Source organism: Lycium barbarum, chromosome 1 (assembly GCF_019175385.1).
Source record: "Lycium barbarum isolate Lr01 chromosome 1, ASM1917538v2, whole genome shotgun sequence".
Classification (NCBI taxonomy): Eukaryota; Viridiplantae; Streptophyta; class Magnoliopsida; order Solanales; family Solanaceae; genus Lycium; species Lycium barbarum.
Genome location: NC_083337.1, coordinates 73,887,323 through 73,908,613, shown reverse-complemented (window position 1 = coordinate 73,908,613; position 21,291 = coordinate 73,887,323).

Genomic DNA, 21,291 nt, shown 5'->3' with positions numbered 1-21,291 from the left:
GAAGTTTCATTTAAGAGGATTGATTAACGAAGGGTTCAGGAAATAAATTTGATGTTTTGCAAGAAGGATGCCCAGATATGAAGTGAGCTCTATTGCCTTATATCCCCTTTCTTACTAATAGCCATGTGTGGCTGAGTTGTGTATCATATGTATTTTTATGGATTTTATGGGTAGCTTGTGAGGCATTAGATGTGTTTTATTGGTTGTGTGCAGGTTTGGGATAGCAAGAATTACAAACGAAACTCTGTGAAAAATTTTCGAAATCTAAGCTATTTGAGTATATGTGTGCTGCAAGGGTAAGATGACATTATAGATCGAAGGAGATTAGTAATGGGTGACTAAAGGAGGACCCAAATATTTAAGGAAGATTAAGAAAGTCAAGTCATTTCAAAGCAGTTTTTTCGATCTGTATATATATGTATGAGTCGCATTGGTCTCTAGCACTAAGATTTATCTCCGTGCTTTAGAGGTGTTAAGTATGTTATTTCATTTGTACCAAGGTATGAGCCCATGACTGCTCAGTATCAAAGGATTAGAGTTTAAACGAATCGACATCGGCAGATGGTTCAGAACTGTGCAACTTGACGGGCATATTGACGAGCCGTCAACATGGTCGACGGTCCGTCAACCTTGCACCGTCAACCAGCCCTGAGAATCAGAGGCTGCTACAACTTGACGCTAGCAAGTTGACGGTCGTCAACAGTGTTGACGCCACCGTCGACAGCGTGGATGCCACCAGCAAGGTTGAGGCAGTGGTTTTGAGATACTATATATTGACCTCAATGTTTTATTAAGGTACAACGCGAAATTTTTATGTGCATATATGTATAGTATGAGTACAAGTTAGCGGATCAATGATAGATTCATTGTTGATAACTAAAGTTTGTATGTTTGATAGACCAACCCCTATGGGTTCATAATAAAGATATAAGGTGATGAACAAGGAAAAATGTTATATAGGATTAAGGATAGGTTAAGAGAGTGATTGTATGAAGAAGAGGTCGTTGTAACTATCATGGAGGGAATGATGAGTAAGGGAAGATAGGATAATGAATTGATAACTAAGAGCAAGATGACAACGACAACAAGTTAAGGGATGAGTGGAGATTGAGCAGTGACATTACGAAGCATTATTCCCATGTTGTTGAATTATTTTGAGGATTCGAGGGGTTGTTATGAATAAACGTCGGGGATAAAGGATATAAGTAATTTTCTCGTGATGTTCTATCACAATAAGGCGAAGCTATTAAAGGGAGAAGAATAAATTTGTGTTACACCTCGGAAATTTCTCCGTACTTGTATGATGAGTGGAATGATGAAGAGTTTGAGTGAATGATGTTTTATTAAGTCGGGAATGGCTAATTAAGAATTTTTGGTAATAAGAAAGTCGCGGAAAATTTTCTGTCCAGTGGTCGTATATGGCACTATACGGCCCGTAAAGTGATTTACGGACCGTATAGTGCAATCGTCCTCCAGCTTGTCAAAAATCCCAACGTTCTGTAAGTGTTGAATATGGTTAAATACGACCTAGTTTACGGCCCGTAAACTGGTTTACGGTCCGTAAACCAGGTCGTAAACTACCATGTCCATCAGCCAAAACTTTCTGTCTTTGAAATAGTTAAATACGACCACAGTGGACGGACCGTAAATCAAAATACGGTCCGTATATGGTGGTTTACGACCACTGTTCATCCCGACAAGAATTCATTAAAGACCAGATTTTGTGATTTTAAAAAGGGACTTAGACTTCATATTATTTCATTATTCATCCAACAACTCAAGAGACCTCTAAAACATTCCATATAATTCTTCCACAAGAATTCAAGAGAATTAAAGGGAATATCAAGACCAACAACACTAATTTCATGGAATCAAGTGTAAGAACACATCAAAGGATCTTCTAAGTCAAGAAATTCCCAAGAAGGTGGAACTAGGGTTTTGGTTAATTGAAGTATTTCGACTTAGAGATTGTTCAACCATCATCCAAGGTAAGTTTCATGATTGTTCCATGTTGTTTGAAGTATTGGAAAACTTAGACACTTGAAATGTAGAAGAACATAGAAATGGGTAATTATTGAGTGAATAGTGACATAAGTGAATGATAGTGGAATTGAACTATGAATATTGAAGTGTTGTGAGTACTAATACGTTATAAATGATGTTTATATCATGAAAGTAGCATTAAATGCATGAAAATGCAAGGATGAGCTAGAAGAAGAAATAAGGGAAAATTGGAGGAAAATGGTGGATTTTGCTAAACGCACGTAAATGACGATTGTCGATTATGATATTGCGAATAATATTATGAATATTGGGAGTTGATATAGAACGTGAGAAAAGTGGTATGAGCGAAGGAAGCATTGTCCTACTTCTCCTAGAATTAGCGACGCGTTATTATAGTCAGTTACTAATGTTGATACGAATTCTCTTATGAAGGTAACGACGTGATATCGACGGAGAACAAGTGAGCGATATCTTAGCTAAACGACCAAGGTATGTGAGGCTAGTCCTTCTTTCTAATGGCATGAATCTTTTAACTTAAATCCTTATTTCTTTCATGAGTTCTTGTATTCTAAGAAGTTAAAAGCTTATACCTATGAATGTCTATATGAGATAAGTTATACGATATGATGACACTAGAATGATGATGATGTTATTCCTTTCCTACACTCACCTTATGTACTAGTCCTTTCAAGGTGAGGCAGAATGTCCATGATGGTTCCATAATGTAATCGGGGGATCACGACCTTACGTTACCCCGATAGAGTAAAGTTGATCATGAGTCTTATATACGCATTATGATAAGATAAGTATTTTATGATAAGCATATTACTATGAGTATTTACGTTAAGCATGTCATGATTGCATTCACACCGGGCCTAGTTGGCCGGGCAGACACCGCTTCGGCGGGCGGCGATACGGATACACCACGAACTACGGGCGTGGGCAGACACCACTAGTGGGTGGCATGAGATGGTACCCCGGACGCGGGAGGCCTGGACGCGGGCTAATATTATAGATTATCACACCGTTCCGACATGGACGGGCAGCTTGCATATGATGCATACATGTTATGATGATGAGTAAGACAGCATGCATTACTTCATGTATGATTATCAGTCAGATTCAGTTGTCTCATATGGATGTTATCCTCATATTATTGATGTTTCCTTTCATTATGTATGCCTCTCATACTCGGTACAATATTCGTACTGACGTCCTTTCTTCGGACGCTGTGTTCATGCCCACAGGTAGACAGGGAGGAGAGCTTGGCGCAGGTCCTCAGTAGCTGTCAGCAGATAGATAGCACTCCATTGTTCGGAGGTGCTTATGACTATTCTTTTGATGTACATTCATACATGCATATTTTGGGCATGACGGAGTCTTATTCCGTCCATGTATTCATTATGTTAGTAGAGGCTCGTAGATACGCAGTGTGGATTAGATGGTCTCACGAGATGTTTTCATATGTATGTATGCAAATGTATATAAAGTATTTATGTTTTGATAAAATATGTTTTTCCTACAATTGGTATGCAAAATTGATAAAAGAGTATTAAATGAGCGAGACAAGCAGTAGAGTAAGCGGTGCTCGGTACTTGCTCCGGGTACCCGTCGCGACCCCTAGCTGGGTCGTGACAATTTGAGTGCAATAGCCAAAATCAAGATTGAATGTTCATGAGTCACAATCGATAGGAAGGGAAGGATGGTCATGAGTTATTTTGTATAGATAAATTACTTTTTGAAAGGAATTAAGGTTGTGAGTCGAACAAGATTTGAAACCTTGATAAGAATTGAGTAACGAAGGGAACCCCGTGTTAAGAAAATTAACAACGAGAAGTGGAATCTTCAAGTGAATATTAAGACAGAAGCGAGACAAGAAAGAGTGAAGCTGGGAGTATACGATAAGAGACTTCCGTCATTAACATGGTAGATGATTGGGAGGATGATGACGGAGAATTCAAATGTAAGAAAGGATTGAATGAAGAAATGAAATCTAGTCAGCGAAACCTGTGAGGCTATTCTGAGATTCGCCAATATGACGCAGCATGTCTTTATTGCTCCCCTATATGAGCTATGCATCTTGGAGTTTACAAGTACACCAGATCGAGGGATATCAGATATGCCTATAATCAGTTATCATTCGAGCATGTTGGTGCTAAAGTTGAGTTTCAAGTTGCAATAAGGAGATTAGAACTTCCCTAAGTATATTGTTTTCAGAATATGATTAACGGAATTTGTAGAACGTCAGTTAATAAGAGTGGTATTTAGGATGAAGCATCTGACAACTCCCAGAATACTGTTGCGAAAAGCAAAGCCCATAGAGGATTTGTGAGAGGTAACTGGTGACTAAGCTTAAGCTTAATTTTGTAAGGAGTTCAAAGGAAAACGATTTGAGATGAACAACAAGATAGGTAAACTACAAAGACGAAAGCGATAATGTCTAGTAGAGGATGTAAAAACAATCTTATCACCCTAAAGATAAAAGTGAGAAGAACGTGGAAGCATATTGAGCACAACAACGACAACTCTAAGTTGGCAAGAGAATAAAAACTTGAGGAGGGCTACCAGCATCAAATGATGGTTTAGTAAATAATGAGATGATGTGATATATCAAGTAAAGCGTTCAAACCAATGGATCATATTACGTGAAGGACAAAGCATGAAGAGAATTTCAAGGATATAGCGCAAGGTAAAGGTGAGAAACTAGTAATTTAGATATAAAAGAAAGGAGTTTCAAGGCTAGTGATAAGGATAGAGAATGAGGGATAAAACAGAGCTTTAAACACTCAAAAGTACATCCTTCGATTTAGGGCTCCCAGGTATTACATGGTCCAGCTAGGAAAGAAAAAGGGAAAATAAGGACCGTTTGGTGTCTTGTTTGCAGCTTCAGAGTAAGGTAAGGAAGCATGTGATATTAGCAACTTTGATGTAAAGTGTAAGTAAAAATAAGTCAAGGAAATGATAAGAGTACTTGTGAAAGAAAAAATGAGAAAGGAAGCAATGAAGATATGTCAAGTAAGGAGAATGATGGTGCGATTAGATATGACCCGTTGAGAAGAAGGTATGTACAGGGCATGATTCAATAAGAGAACACTCGAGAAAGTATTGAGAATGCAAGACTAGTTTGACATTTGAGGACAAATGTTCCAAAGAGGGGAAGGATGCTACACCCCGTACTTTTATATGTAAAGTTTCGTTGTGAGTTAGCTGACGAAGACTTAGAAGGCAATGTTGTCGTCAAGGTCATAAGGAATTATTCATGCTCATTCATCATACATGAGAGATTGTTATCATGTTTAGTAAGTATCGGGAAGGTTGGATGTTAAGTGGATCGAAGAAATTAAGTTTGTTGAAACTTTGGGAAAATTTGGCAGAATTCCGGACAGAAATTTTGGGTCTTATTGTGAGGGCCATATCTCCTAGAATACAAGGAGTTACGGAACCCATAATCTATGCATTCATAGGTTAAGCGAGTCTATTTTCCAACGCAACAGACAGATCGGAATTTTCATATCGGTGGTGGGAGTTATGGGCCGTCAAAGTGTCGACGACCCGTCGATGCACATCGATGACCCATCAGATTTCAGGCGCTGTAGCTGTTCTATATAAGCACCCATTTCGTGATTTTTTTCATTTTAACCAAAACCAACAGACCCTAAACACTCTATAATATTCATCTATCCTCTCCAAGCCTTTCTTTATCATCCAAGTAAGACCCGAACCCCGAAAACCCGAGCTAGTGAAAGGGAAGTTGCTCCTAGGGTTTCTATTTGAAGTGGTTGAGTTTAGGAGTTGGATTTGGAGTTTGGTTATTGGAATTCCAGCCCCTTTAAGGTATGTATACTATTCTTATCTTTGCTATTGAGTTGCTTACCAAGAGTTTTTGTGATTTAAAGTAAAGGAAATATAGTTATGGAAGTGGTGATTTATTTGAATCAAACTAAGATTTGGGGTTGTTTTGGCATGGATTTGATTATGTTGTGGTATGAAAGTATTGACATAAGTTGTCTGTGAAGGAATTCTTCAGTTTAAAAGTAAACGAAAACATGATATGAAAGACCTAAACTAGCTTGATGATGTGATTGCTTTGAAGGCTGTTATTAGAATTTTGGAGAGATTTCTACTTGTTTATGTTGTTGTATATTGTTACTGTTGTTGTTGATGATGATTTAGGTGCTGTGCACTGTTTGGGAGTTGGATAGAAGTAGGAATTATGGGGGAAATTCTGCTCGAATTTCGTTAAGTTTCATTCGTACTTGGAATGGGTAGTAAGGGACGTATATGGCCTAATTGTAATTCGTGTTATCTTAGTTGTAGTGTTGCAAGCTCGGGAAGTACGCATCAGACATTAGGTAGACTCCAAGGTATGTTAAGGCTGTCCCTTTTATTCTTTTGGCATGATCCTTATTATTTGAACGAACAAGTAAGCGAGCGAGTTCCAAAGACTCTAATCTTAGATGGTACAGGATTCATCATACCCTTGATTCATTATATCCATGTTCATGACTTCTATAGATCTTTGTATCTAGGGTAATCTTGATTATGTTTTTCATGAGTATTTCAAGTATTATATATATATACACATATATGCATAATTATTTTCTCGTACCGTGCCTAGATGGCTGGACATGTCACCGCGAAGGCGGACTGCATATGATTACACCATGCCTAGATGGCCGGATATGTCATCGCGAAGGCGGGCTGCATATTATTCTACCGCACCTAGATGGCCGGACATTTCACCGTTAATGCGGGCTGCTTAACGATATATGAACCAAGCCGTATGTTTCATAGCACTATCAGTTATATTAATTTTCCAGAAGTGCATACATATCGTATACCGCATAGGTATCTTCAGTCATGCAGATGTATTCAGACAGTCAGTTTGTTATGAGTTTTAGATCCCTTTTATGATTCTTATTTATATATGTTATTCTTATGCCTTACATACTCGGTACATTATCCGTATTAACTCCCCTATTGTTCGGGGGCTGCGTTCATGCCCGCAGGTACCTATAGACAGGGAGACGATCTGGCTTAGTAGGACTTCCCCTCAGTCGTAGTTGGTGCGCTCCACTTGATCCGGAGCTACGGTTCATTTTGGTATGCTGTTTTGAGATGTATATACATGTATATGGGTATGGCGGAGCCCTGTCTCGTCCTTTCTACAGCTTTCTATTCCATTAGAGTTCTGTAGACAGTGGTATGTAGTTGGTACATGATGTAGCCTTGTCGGCTCTCAGTCTTTTGTGTATAGTATGTATACGGCAGCCTAGTCGGCTTGCACTGTTATCTCGGTATTTTGTATATATATACAATTGGATATGAATCAGATTTGGGCCACCCTGATGTTATGTGATAGTTAAGCAGGTGTAGGGGTTTCTGGTCACTAGGGGTTAGGCACTCGTCATGACTCATCAGTTTGGGTCGTGACACCTAGTTCGAGTCCAAGATGTGCGGGAAGAGTCGCCGACTCTTCAGTCTGTTCCTGTGGTTAATGAATTTTCAGAATTATTTCCAGATGAGCTTCTAGGCATTCCCCTAGAGAGGGAGATTGATTTTACCATTGACCTATTTCCAGATACTTAGCCAATATCTATTCCTCCTTATAGAATGGCACCTGCGGAGTTGAAAGAATTTAAGGAGCAGTTGAAAGAGATGCTCGAGAAGGGCTTTATTAGGCCTAGTACCTTACCATGGGGAGCACCAGTATTATTTGTAATAAAGAAGGATGGATCTTTGCGAATGTGTATTGATTATAGGCAGTTGAATAAAGTGACTGTAAAGAATAAGTACCCGCTCTCGAGGATCGATGATTTATTCGATTAGTTGCAAGGCGCCAAATATTTCTTGAAGACAGACTTGAGATCAAGGTACCACCATGTCAGGGTGAAGGAGGAGGACATTTAGAAGACGACATTCCGGACTAGATATGGCCACTATGAGTTCCGTATTATGTCGTTCGGGCTAACTAATGCCCCTGCTGTATTCATGGATTTGATGAATCGTGTATTCAGACCCTTCTTAGATTTCTTTGTAATTGTGTTTATAGATGATATTCTGGTTATTCATCGTCAGAGGTTGATCTTGAAGAACATCTACAAACAGTGCTTGGAATTCTTCGAGGTAGAGAGTGGTACGCCATGTTTTCCAAGTGTGAGTTCTGGTTGAACTCTGTGGCTTTTCTGGGTCATATTATTTCGGAAGAAGGCATTAGAGTGGATGCCCAAAAGATTGAGGCTGTGCAGAATTGGCCAGGGCCCACGACACCAACGAAGATATGTATCTTCTTAGGCCTAGTAGGATATTATAGAAGGTTCATAGAAGGATTTTCCTCTCTTTAAGCCCCATTGACTAGGTTGACTCATAAATCAGCTAAGTTCCAATGGACAGATGCTTGTGAGTAGAGTTTTCAAACGTTGAAGGATAAGTTGACTTCAGCACCAGTTTTGACTCTTCCAGAAGGAGCAGATGGCTATGTGGTATATTGTGATGCTTCATGTGTTGGATTGGGCTGTGTGTTTATGCAGCATGGTAAGGTTGTCGCTTATGATTCTAGACAGTTGAAGAAGCAAGAGAAGAATTATCCAACCCATGATCTTGAGTTAGGGGCAGTGATTCACGCTTTGAAAATATGGAGGCACTACTTATGCTGTGTTCATGTTGACATCTATACTGATCATAAGAGTCTCCAGTATATCTTTAAGCAGAAGGACTTGAACTTGCGCTAGAGGCGATGGTTAGAGTGGTTGAAAGACTATGATGTGGATATTCTGTACCATTCTGGGAAAGCTAACGTAGTAGCCAATGCCCTCAGTCGTAAATCTATGGGTAGCTTGTCATATGTGCCGCCAGAGAGAAGAGAAATGGTACGTGAAGTTCATCAATTAGCTAGCCTCAGAGTTCGATTGATAGATTTAGGTGATGCAGGAGTTATTGTTCAAGACACAACAGTGTCATCTTTGGTAGTAGAGATAAAGGAGCGTCAGTATGAGGATCCTATTTTAGTTCATTACCGAGATATAGCACCCCAGAAAGAAAAGACACCCTTTGTGATTACAGGTGATGGAGTACTCAGGTATCGAGGTAGATTATGTGTTCCTAATATTGTAGGACTCCGTTAGCATGTTATGGGGAAGGCACATTACTCTCGCTATTCTAATCATCCAGGCTAAAAAAAGATGTACCGTGATCTCAAGGAAGTTTATTGCTGGGATGGTATGAAAAGAGATATAGCTGAATTTGTTGCCTAGTGTCCAAATTATCAACAGGTCAAGATAGAGCACCAGAAGCCCGAAGGTATATTGTAGGCTATGGAGATTCCGACATGGAAGTGGGAGGTAATTAGTATAGACTTTATTATAGGATTTCCCCGTACTCGGCGGAAGTATGATTCCATATGGGTTGTAGTTGATAGGCTCACAAAGTTAGCCATTTTCTGCCTGTCAAAACTACTTATGCAGCTGAGGATTACGCGAAGCTTTATCTTAAGGAGATTGTACGGCTTTATGGTGTTCCCGCGACCATTATCTCAGATAGGGGAACACAGTTTACAGCTAATTTCTGGAAGTCTTTTCAGAATGGATTGAGGACTCGGGTGAGTCTTAGTACTGCATTTCATCCGCAGACAGATGGACAAGTGGAGCGTACTATATAGACACTTAAGGATATGTTGAGAGCTTGTGTGATTAACTTCCAAGGTAGCCGGGATGATCATTTTCTTGTTATCGAGTTCGCGTATAACAACAGTTACCATTCCAGTATTCAGATGGCTCCATATGAGGCCTTATATGGACGGAGATGTAGGTCGCCCATAGGATGGTTTGATTTCGGGGAGAATCAGTTAGTAGGCCCAGACGTAATTCAGCAGGCAGTTGATAAAGTGAAAATGATTCGAGAAAGACTGCTAACCGCTCAGAGTCGATAGAAATTATATACGGATAATCGGCGACGTAAGCTAGAGTTTGAGGTAGGCGATTGGGTGTTCCAGAAAGTTTCACCTGTGAAAGGAGTAATGAGGTTTGGTAAGAAGGGTAAGTTGAGCCCTCGATATATCTGGTCATATCAGATCATTCGTACAATGGGGAAGGTGGCCTATGAGCTAGCATTGCCTTCTGAGTTAGAGTCGGTACATCCGGTATTTCATATGTCTATGATTCGTAAATGTATTGGAGATCCTTCAAGAGTTGTACCAGTGGAGGATATCCAAGTGACCGAGCAGTTATCATACGAAGAGATTCCAGTGGCCATATTGGACAGGCAAGTTCGTTAGTTACGAACCAAGAATGTAGCTTCAGTTAAGGTTTTGTAGAGGAATAAGAATGTTGAAAAGGTAACTTGGGAGGCAGAAGAGGAAATGAAGATTAAGTACCCGCATTTGTTTCCAACGGTACAGGAGGTTCAGTCTGAGACAATATCACCCCGAGGTATTATTCCATTTTCAGTTATTGTGATTGGTCGAGTGAGGCCATAGTATTGTATGCTATAATATGTGGCCCTGTGTGGCATCGTTTGGGTTTTTACGTGCAGGTTGGATGGGTATATGCACAGGGGAAACTCTGTCGAAAATTTTATAGCCCATGTTTGTTTGAACATTCGGGGACGAACATTCCTAGGGGGGGGGGGGGGGGGGAGAATGTTACGCCTTTCGTTCTCATTGTAGTAGAACCTATGGTTTCATAATCGGGTATGCCCTTGGAATTGAGAATCGTGTCCGAGTTTTGGAGATAGAAAGTGTCTTACCCCGTGTACAAAAGTACAAGCAGGTATTCCTGGCAATTTACAGAGTTAGAAGTTGAACGAATCGAATCGACGTGATTTGACCGAACCTGAGAAAATCTGCAGACACCAGTCATCATCGACAGACAATCGTTGTGAGGCAATGAAAGGGTTCTGCAGCCTTGTATCTGCAGGTGCAGGTCGATGGAGCAAGTCGACGGACCGTCGATACGTCGACGGGCCATCGACCCACTCGTCGAACCGGACCACTACAGCTTTCTATTTCTAAGTATAAATATAAGAGCCACGACTTTATTTCCCATTTTCCTCCATTCCAAGTTAGAGAAAATCCTAATATTTTATCTCCCAACATTTTATACCATATTAGTGGAGTTTTGGCAAGATCCAAGCCCCGTGAACCCGTGCTTGTCAAAAGGAAGGTTGTCTCTAGGGTTTCTTCATGTTGTGAAGCCTAGGGAGTTGCAGTTGAAATTGATCTTTGGAATCATAGACCCCTCAAGGTATGTAAATGATTTTCACCCTTATATTTAAGTTGATTACTGAGAGTTTTAGTGGTTTTAAGCAAAGAGAGGGTATTTGTGGAATAGGTAAGTTGATGAAGGTTAAGGTAGTGATTTGAGGCTATTTTAAGAGATGATTGGGGGATAGATTTGAGTATATATTTATATATAAGTGTTGTTATTATTGTTGTGGTTGATGTTGGATTGAATGGGAAGTTGAAGGGTTGTTAAGCTTATAAGGGAAATGTTGCCCATAATTGTCAAGCTGTATCCGTATTTAAAATGATAGTAAGCGAGGTAAATAGTCTAATTAATGCTTACGTTATCTTAATTGTAGACTTCCAAGTTCGAGAGGTAGAAGTTGGATGATTGGATATGCTTCAAGGTATGTTAAGGCTATCCTTTCTTTCCTTTGGCATGATCCTATGATATGACCCAACAAGCAAGTAAGCGAACTTCCATATTACTCTACTCTTAGAAGCATTAGAAGTATTTCAGTCTTAATGTTCATGTACCTCGTTTATGAGTGTTCTTTCTGTTCATAGGTCTAGTCTTATGTAGCCAGTTCGATGTATACAGTTTACTCATGCATTACATTCATTATATATTTATGTACATTGACCCGTGACCAGAAGGCTTTATATACGCAAATAACAGATATATGTGGAGTATGAGAAGAGAGATAGGCGTTATACATGCATTATTACCACTATGATGATGATATGAGAATCAGGCTGCAAGTACCGCAACAATGTATATGATGATGGCCGTAGAGAGACCGATATAATATGAGAAGAGAGACAGGCGTTATACACGCACATATATCAGGCGTTATACACGCACACATATATAGATGTATGACCTTCATTGATAGGCATGAGCATGCATATTATGCGCCCACAATGGCATTGTCAGTTACACAGTTTTATGCTAATACATACAAATACTAGTTTATACAAGTACATGCAGATAGTTATTTCAGCTTATGAGTTCAGATCTTATTCGTGAATGTTGTTCTTATGCCTTACATACTCAATACATTATCCGTACTGACTCCCCGTTGCTCGGGGGGCTGCGTTCATGCCCGCAGGTACAGGTAGACAGACCGGTGGTCCAGCTAAGTAGGACTTTTATTCAGCAGCGATCAGTGCACTCCATTTGATTTGGAGTTGCAGTCCATTTTGGTATGCCATTATTTTGAGATGTATATAGATGGGTATGGCGGGGCCCTATTGCGTCCTTCTACGACTTTTATTACAGTAGAGGTCTATAGATAGTGGAATGTATTAGTCAGATGATATAGCCTTGTCGGCTTCTATTCTTTTGTGTACAGTATATGTAGCAGCCTAGATGGCTTGTACTATTCTTTCAGCATGTTTATGTATATATGGTGTTATAGCCCGTATTTTGTACGTTCGGATAACTCGAGATAATTGCGAGAAGTTAAGGGCAAGACTATCTTCCAAAAAATATTTGAATGAACAAGTTGTTTACTAGTATGGAAATATTGAGAAAGGCTAAGGGTAAAAAGGAAAATTCGCAAGATGACTCATAGAAGTATGGAGGAAGGCTAAGGGCAAATTTGGAATTTGGAAAATAAACTTTACATGAATTACAAAAGAAAAAAAAATGATGGGCCTGGAATAAAAGGCCATATGGCCGTCCAAGTTAGGTGGGCCAAAGCCCACATGGATGCTTAATGGGTATAAATAAAAGATGACCCATGGATTATATTATTCATCTTCTTTTATTTCAAGAAACTTGAAGAAGTTTCAAGAAAAGAAAATATGTAGTAGTTTTCGGCCATGGCTCCAAATTTGGTGTCCATGAAATTGATCAAGAAAAAAATATTTTCTTCTAGCATTCCAACCAATTGGAAGGTCCTTATTAACGTGGAGTAGTTGTTGGAGCAAATAAACCATTTGTTCTTGCAAGTTGCAACTCTAGCCGAGGGAGAAGTGAAGTGGAAAAGGTAAGATTTAATCTTGTTTTCATATGTTATGGATGATTTGTATATGTTGGAGAGTGAAGAAATGAATGAAATTTATGAGATGTGTATGTGTATAGTGAAGTCGTGTGGGAGTTGCATGGTATGGAAGTGATGAACTAATTTTATTTAGTATTTTAATTGTTGTTGTGGTGGATTCTATGATGTTAAATGAAGAATTAATGGTTTGAAATGAAGTTGAAATTGTTGTGGGAGTGTTGAACAAGTTAATTTGACATTAGTATGGTTTCTCATAAGCATGATAATGAAGTTGTTAATGTATAGATTATTGGTGTAGTTTATGAATTTGAAAGAAGGAAATATGTTGTTATTGTTCTTGTTGAAATTGGAGGGTTTCGGGTGAAGTAATATGTTTGTTGGGTTGTTTCAATATCGTGTAAATTGTTGAAGTGTTCTTGAATCATGTTAGAATGATTTCGGATTAATATTTGAATATGGGATCATTGGTATTGGCGTGAATATATGTGATTGAATTGAATATAAACGAAATGCCGTTGAATTGTGTGACGAAGGTTGTTAATGTTAGAATATATTTTGGATTGATTGTTGAAATTGTTAGTATGATTATTGGTATTGTTGTTGATGATTTGGCCGAGTTGAATTCTCGGAATGTTGTTGATAAATTTGCCGAGTTAGATTCTCGGAGATGATGTATTTTCAGGGGAAATACTGTCGAAAATTTCGGCAGATTATAAATGAATTCATTTGAAGGACTAAGATAAGTGTATGATAATGAGTCTAATGATTATGTCAATTCTCTTAAATATAGACTAGCAAGATTGGACGAATAAGCGTAGCGAATTGAACGTGGGACAGGTATGTAAGGCTTACCCTTTCTTTCTTTTGGCATGATCCTTATGAAACGAACAAATGACGTATATGCATGATTTCAAAGAAACTACTATTCTTAGAGCCACTAGGATAGCTACTATCCTTGATTTCCATAAGCTGTTTCATATGGTTTTGATGCGGATCTATGATGTCCGAAGTAATGGTTGATATGTTTCCGAATGGCATTCGAAAGATAATTGATATGACTAAAGTTTTGATATTCAAATGCTAGCACGCTCGATTATTCCATTGAGTCTTTGATATATTTTGACATGTACATATGGTTCCAAAAGCTATATTGGATTTGATCCATAACGATATCCGAAAGGTGCTTGACATGATTGTTGCTTTGATTTTCCAAAAATGGCTTCTGAAACGTTTGTAGAAGTTCTGTACTACAACGTCCATAACTTTTTCATACTAACTCGGATTGACTCGAAACGTGTTTATGATCCTCAAGTGTCGATTTGCGCACCTATCTATCGAGTCTTGATTTATATGCGTATAGTTTCTCACTACTCTGCTCGTGCACGCCTCAATATGTCTTTCACCGAGTCCCAGGCCGGGTATGTTATCGTGCGCACTCCACTGCATTGTTCACCGAGTCCCTCACTAGAGGGCCGGGTACGGTATATGTATATGATGATATGATGAGATGATGATATGGTATGGTGGCTAGGAGGACATATGATGATTTGATTCACCGAGTCCCTCACTAGAGGGCCGGGTACAGTATGTATATGATATATGATGTTCACATGCATGATTCTATCCACCGAGTCCCTTAATGGGCCGGGTACGGTATGCCTTCATTCACCGAGTCCCTCACTAGAGGGTCGGGTACGGTATATATATATATATACATACATATATATATATATATATATATATATATATATATATATATATATATATATATATATATATATTTGTATATGCATGCATGATGATATGAAAGTATGATGACACAAATTTATCCACCGAGTCCCATGACGGACCGGGTACGCTATGTGATAATGATATGTATGATCAATGCTTTAAAGGCAAGAGTTTTGGTATTCTGGACATTATATATGTTTCTGCACCCCTTATATCAGTTATGATTCTTTTACTGTGATTCTTGCCTTACATGCTCAGTACATATTCCGTACTGACCCCCTTTCTTCGGGGGCTGCGATTCATGCCACGCAGGTACACCCAGATGAGTAGAAGACATTACTAGAAGATGTTCCAGCGGGATTGGCGAGCTCCATTTTCTTCTGGGGTATTGCCGAGTCGGAGTTTGTATGTTATGATTTCTGATTGAAGTTAGAGACTTTGCAGACAGAGTCGTGGGTATAGAATGTCAGTTCTGTAAGCGACTCCATCAGCCGATGTGTCATTTTGTGTTATGATATGAATTCCATATGATTACAGATTTTGTTCGATTTGAGAACAAAGAAAAAGAATATTTCTGAAAGCCTTACTATGTATTTTATGTTTATTTGATTTAAAGGTCCAAAGAGGTTATGTACGTAATAAGAGTCAGTGGGTTCGCTCGGCCCTAAATAAGGGTCGGGTGCCCATCACACCCTAATAAGATTAGGGTGTGACAAAGTGGTATCAGAGCAGGTTTGTCCTAGGGCTTGTCTGCAAAGTCATGTCCAGTAGAGTCCTGTTTATGGTGTGAAGCCGGCCACATTAATAAACAGGAGGCTGCAGGGCATCTAGGGATTGTTGACCTTCTTTCTTCCTTAGATCGTGTGATAGAGCCAAGTCATAGGAAAATGAGATTCCTCATATAAGCCTTACATACGACGGAAGAAGGCGAGTAACGATATAGAAGATCATAGAGGTAAGCTTTGATATATTTGATCTGTTACCTGAAATTGGAAGCTCTGGATGACTGGAAGGTGTTATGTGGCCGTATGCCCTGTGAGGTATTGTCGATATTTGCTGCGTACAGATTCTGAATAGTAAGAATGGTAAAGGAGACTCGGTCAGAATTTTTCAAAATCAGGCCATTTAACTAGGTACGCCTAACAGGAGGAAGCATGGAAAGGCAATATCGTAACTAGAAAATAAATGGGATACATTGTTTCAGAGGAGTTATGGATTTGGCATGGCAGGAAGAATAATAGCGAGAACGACGATTAGCAGTCTGAAGGATTAAGATGGATAATATTCGAGGTTTAGTAGGAGCAAGGCCTGTTAGAAGATTCAGGGAAAGTCGACGATCAGTTTTGCTGCAGATTACCTCATAAGAATGGTGAGTAGGAATCCAGACAGACTGATACCCGAGTACCTACAAGTAATGGCGACGGAGGTGTGTTCACTACCATCGGGAATCTGGGAATCTTGGACGAAAGGTAGTTAAACACATAAGTGAAAGGTGAATATTAAGGATTGGAAAGGGTAAAATAGTAATTGTAAAAGAGAAAGACGTGTTACGAGAGTGTCTCGGAATCTGTAAGGCTTCGACTTGCTCCAGATCATGTAATGAAGGTCATGTGATGTGGTGGATGCAATTATACCAGCGTTAACGCACCGAATTTCATCGGAGTTTCGGGGTTAAGCGTGCTGGGTGAGAGAAATCTTAGGATGGGTGACATCCTGGGAAGTATGCAAGAAATCCTAAGGATTTAGACATAAGAGACAAATGAGAAGTTTGAGTAGCCTAAGAGAAACTAGAGTATATGGGATGGTTGGAAACCATAAGAGGTCGCGTAGGACGAGACAGACTAGACTGGTGAAGAGACAAAGAGTGCATCACAGCTTTGGAATTAGGACAGGCTTGAATAGCGTTTGGAAGTATTTTGTGGGCAAGTTGGTAGTCATTATATATATATATATATATATATATATATATATATATATATATATATATATATATATATATATATATATATATATTAATGTGTATGATATCCCATATGTGATTGTATCGGTGGGCGTGTGTGCCCCAGCAACCGGTGCTACGGTACAGAAGGCATTACTCAAGTAAGGGTACCGAAGTTCGAGTGATAACAAGAATAAACAGCACAAATGTTATAAGGTAAGCTGATGTTATTTTCTCTACTGGTTAAGATTGGAAAATACTAATACGATGACACTTGGAGAAGAAAGAGAGTGAGTTAATGGAAGGCAGGGAGATCAAAATGTCGGAAAAAGTGAAAGGTAAGAAACATGATTGAGCAAAGCTTCCAAAAGAAACGACGGGCAAAACACGAGACTATTTGGATAAAAATTCAAGGATAGGCACATGAAGAGGATAAAGTGTGGTAATATGGAACAAAAGAGGAATGTGTGAGGTTCGAGAACCAATTTTAATAAGTGGGACTGAAGGAATAGTGCCTGCGACAAGGAATGTAAGGTAAGAGAAAAGAATGATTAAGCCTTGTGACGATGTTAGAAGATTCCGGCCCTTGAAAGGTATATACAGGAATAGAATATGCAGCTATATTAATGTGGTTGCCTCGGACATGGAAATGCTTTCCTGAAAGGATGACTTGAGAATAAGACGGATTTGCGCGTTTAAGGTAAAATTTCACGAACTTCAAAGCCGATGCCACAAATGGCAAAAGAAGAAAAGTGTTCGAGGAGGAAGGAACCTAAGAAAGGTTAAGGATGAAAGTAGGAAAAGTATACAAATGGATTGGTTGAAGGAAGAGGAGAGCATTTAAGCGCAAGGCAATTGGAAACCTCTAACCTTAGGAGTAAGGAGGATACCTTAACGTGTTAGCGATAGGAACCCGATTATGCACCAAGGAAAGAATAAGGATAATGGGTCGACATTGTTGATTTGGAAATTAATGGTGTGGAGCGAGAATTCATGTGAGGTCTGGGAGATTTGATCTCAAAGGAAAATGGAATGAAATATAAAGAATGTGCATGAAAGACCTCTCGGTCATAACATCATAAATATAGTTAAAGGAAGATATGGGAATATTGATAAGAATGATAATATAAGCGCAAAGGAAAGAAAGACTTATGGTAAAAAGTTTCGATATGCTATGCACAGAATTGGAAAGAAAGACGAGGAATAAGGTAATTACCGTAGACGAGGATACTCGAAGATTATTGGCGTATAAGGATCCCCTTAAAAAGGGGGGAGAACATATTATATTGGACTTAAAAGGAATCTCAACACTGACAGGCTCCAGAGGAGGAAAATTTATTAGCTCGGGGCCAGAGTTCAAAATATATCGGCATACCAAGAGAATACATGAAAGAAGTAGAAACGAATTGACAATGAGTATACCGTGAGGCCGAAATGAAGGGAAAGGATGAAAGATACCTTAAGAGAATGCTTCATATCAACATGAAATATGATATGTTTATGCCATGATTTGAATTCCTCACATCGGGCAAATTGGCGCCGTACCTAAATACGCAACGACATGTTTTAAAGAGTAATAAAAAGAGCAGGAAAGGGCTACAAGCTAAGTTCACAACGGATGATGGAGAAAATGATAAGATTTAAAGGATGTTTCGAACGACGACGACTATTATAACGAAAGTATCAACGATTGGTAGTTTGGAAAATTTTTTTAAGGAAAGAAAGGACGTAGTGCCTATGAAGGTAATAAAAGAATTTATCGGATACTAGAAAACAGTTCATGGACCATTAATTATACGGAACATGAGAATATACGCTATGAAATTATATGAATCATCGACGTGAAGCGATGCTCGATCATGTTTGTAAGAATCCACACCAGAGAGCCGACAAGGAATAACGATGGACAAAACGAGTGCCAATACAAAGAAATCGAAGACAAGTATACTTGTATCGAGAAATATGGGGGAAAGAAGTAAAGAAAAAGTGGTAGTAAGAGTTCAAAGATGTTGCGAACTAAGAAGTTAAGTAAACTCGGATCATAAGTTACCCTAAGGGTAACTGGACTGCGAAGGATAATAAATGGTGAAGAAACATTATGTACATACGTTTTTGGATAAATATTTAGAATGAAAGATTAAAAGGGATAGTGAGAAAGACATAAAGAAGCAGGGAGCGAAGAAAAGAGAACACCAAAGGCCGATGGACATTTATGAGCATGGTAAGCGAGACTGCAATAATGTAGATATAATGAGAGCAAGGAATAGCCTGTAATCATGTTGAATCGTCAAATGAAGATTGCATACCAAAGACATGGCTTCTGTTAAGGTGTGGTAACAAAACAATAACAGAGAAGAGATGATCTGGGGAGTACAAGGATAATGAGTTGGCACAGCGGATTAGAAAAACCCGTGACACCGAATAAGAACTTATGTAAAAACCGAGGAGTTCGATTATAAAGGAAATATGTGAAAGATAAAGAATGAGTATGAAGAAAAGGATAACTATAAGAAGGACCCCCTGAAGTGTTATAAGACCCCATAAGATCAGTTGAACATTCGAGGACGAATGTTCTAAACGGGGGAGAGGATGTTATAGCCTGTATTTTGTATGTTCGGATAATTCGAGATAATTGCGAGAAGTTAAGGGCAAGACTATCTTCCAAAAATTATTTTAATGAACAAGTTGTTTACTAGTATGGAAATATTGAGAAAGGCTAAGGGTAAAAAGGGAAATTCGCAAGATGACTCATAGAAATATGGGGGAAGGCTACAGGCAAATTTTGAATTTGGAAAATAAACTTTACATGAATTACAAAAGAAAAAGAAAAAATAAATTATGGGCTTGGAATAAAAGGCCATATGGCCGTCCAAGTTAGGTGGGCCAAAGCCCACATGGATGCTTAATGGGTATAAATAAAAGATGACCCATGGATTATATTATTCATCTTCTTTTATTTCAAGAAACTTGAAGAAGTTTAAAGAAAAGAAAATATGTAGTAGTATTCGGCCATGGCTCCAAATTTGGTGTCCATGAAATTGATCAAGAAAAAAATATTTTCTTCTAGCATTCCAACCAATTGGAAGGTCCTTATTAACGTGGAGTAGTTGTTGGAGCAAATAAACCATTTGTTCTTGCAAGTTGCAACTCTAGCCGAGGGAGAAGTGAAATGGAAAATGTAAGATTTAATCTTCTTTTCATATGTTATGGATGATTTGTATATGTTGGAGAGTGAAGAAATGAATGAAATTTATGAAATGTGTATGTGTATAGTGAAGCCGTGTGGGATTTGCATGGTATGGAAGTGATGAACTAATTTTATTTAGTATTTTAATTGTTGTTGTGGTGGATTTTATGATGTTAAATGAAGAATTAATGGTTTGAAATGAAGTTGAAATTGTTGTGGGAGTGTTGAACAAGTTAATTTGACATTAGTATGGTTTCTCATAATCATGAGAATGAAGTTGTTAATGTATAGATTATTAGTGTAGTTTATGAATTTGAAAGAAGGAAATATGTTGTTATTGTTCTTGTTGAAATTAGAGGGTTTCGGGTGAAGTAGTATGTTGGTTGTGTTGTTTGAATATCGTGTAAATAGTTGAAGTGTTCTTGAATCATGTTAGAATGATTTCGGATTAATATTTGAATATGGGATCATTGGTATTGGCTTGATTATATGTGATTGAATTGAATATAAATGAAATGCCGTTGAATTGTGTGACGAAGGTTGTTAATGTTAGAATATATTTTGGATTGATTGTTGAAGTTGTTAGTATGATTGTTGGTATTGTTGTTGATGATTTGGCCGAGTTGAATTCTCGGATTGTTGTTGATAAATTGGCCGAGTTAGATTCTCGGGGATGGTGTATTTACAGGGGAAATGCTGCCGAAATTTCGGCAGATTATAAATGAATTCATTTGAAGGACTAAGATAAGTATATGATAATGAGTCTAATGATTATCTCAATTCTCTTGAATGTAGACTAGCAAGATTGGACGAATAAGCGTAGCTAATTGAACGTGGGACAGGTATGTAAGGCTTACCCTTTCTTTCTTTTGGCATGATCCTTATGAAACGAACAAATGCCATATATGTATGATTTCAAAGAAACTCCTATTCTTAGAGCCACTAGGATGGCTACTATCCTTGATTTCCATAAGCTGTTTCATATGGTTTTGATGCGGATCTACGATGTCCGAAGTTCTGTTTGATATGTTTCCGAATGGCATTTGAAAGATAATTGATATGACTAATGTTTTGATACTCAAATGCTAGCACGTTCGATTATTCCATTGAGTCTTTGATATATTTTGACATGTACATATGGTTCCAAAAGCTATATTTTATTTGATCCATAACGATATCCGAAAGGTGCTTGACATGATTGTTG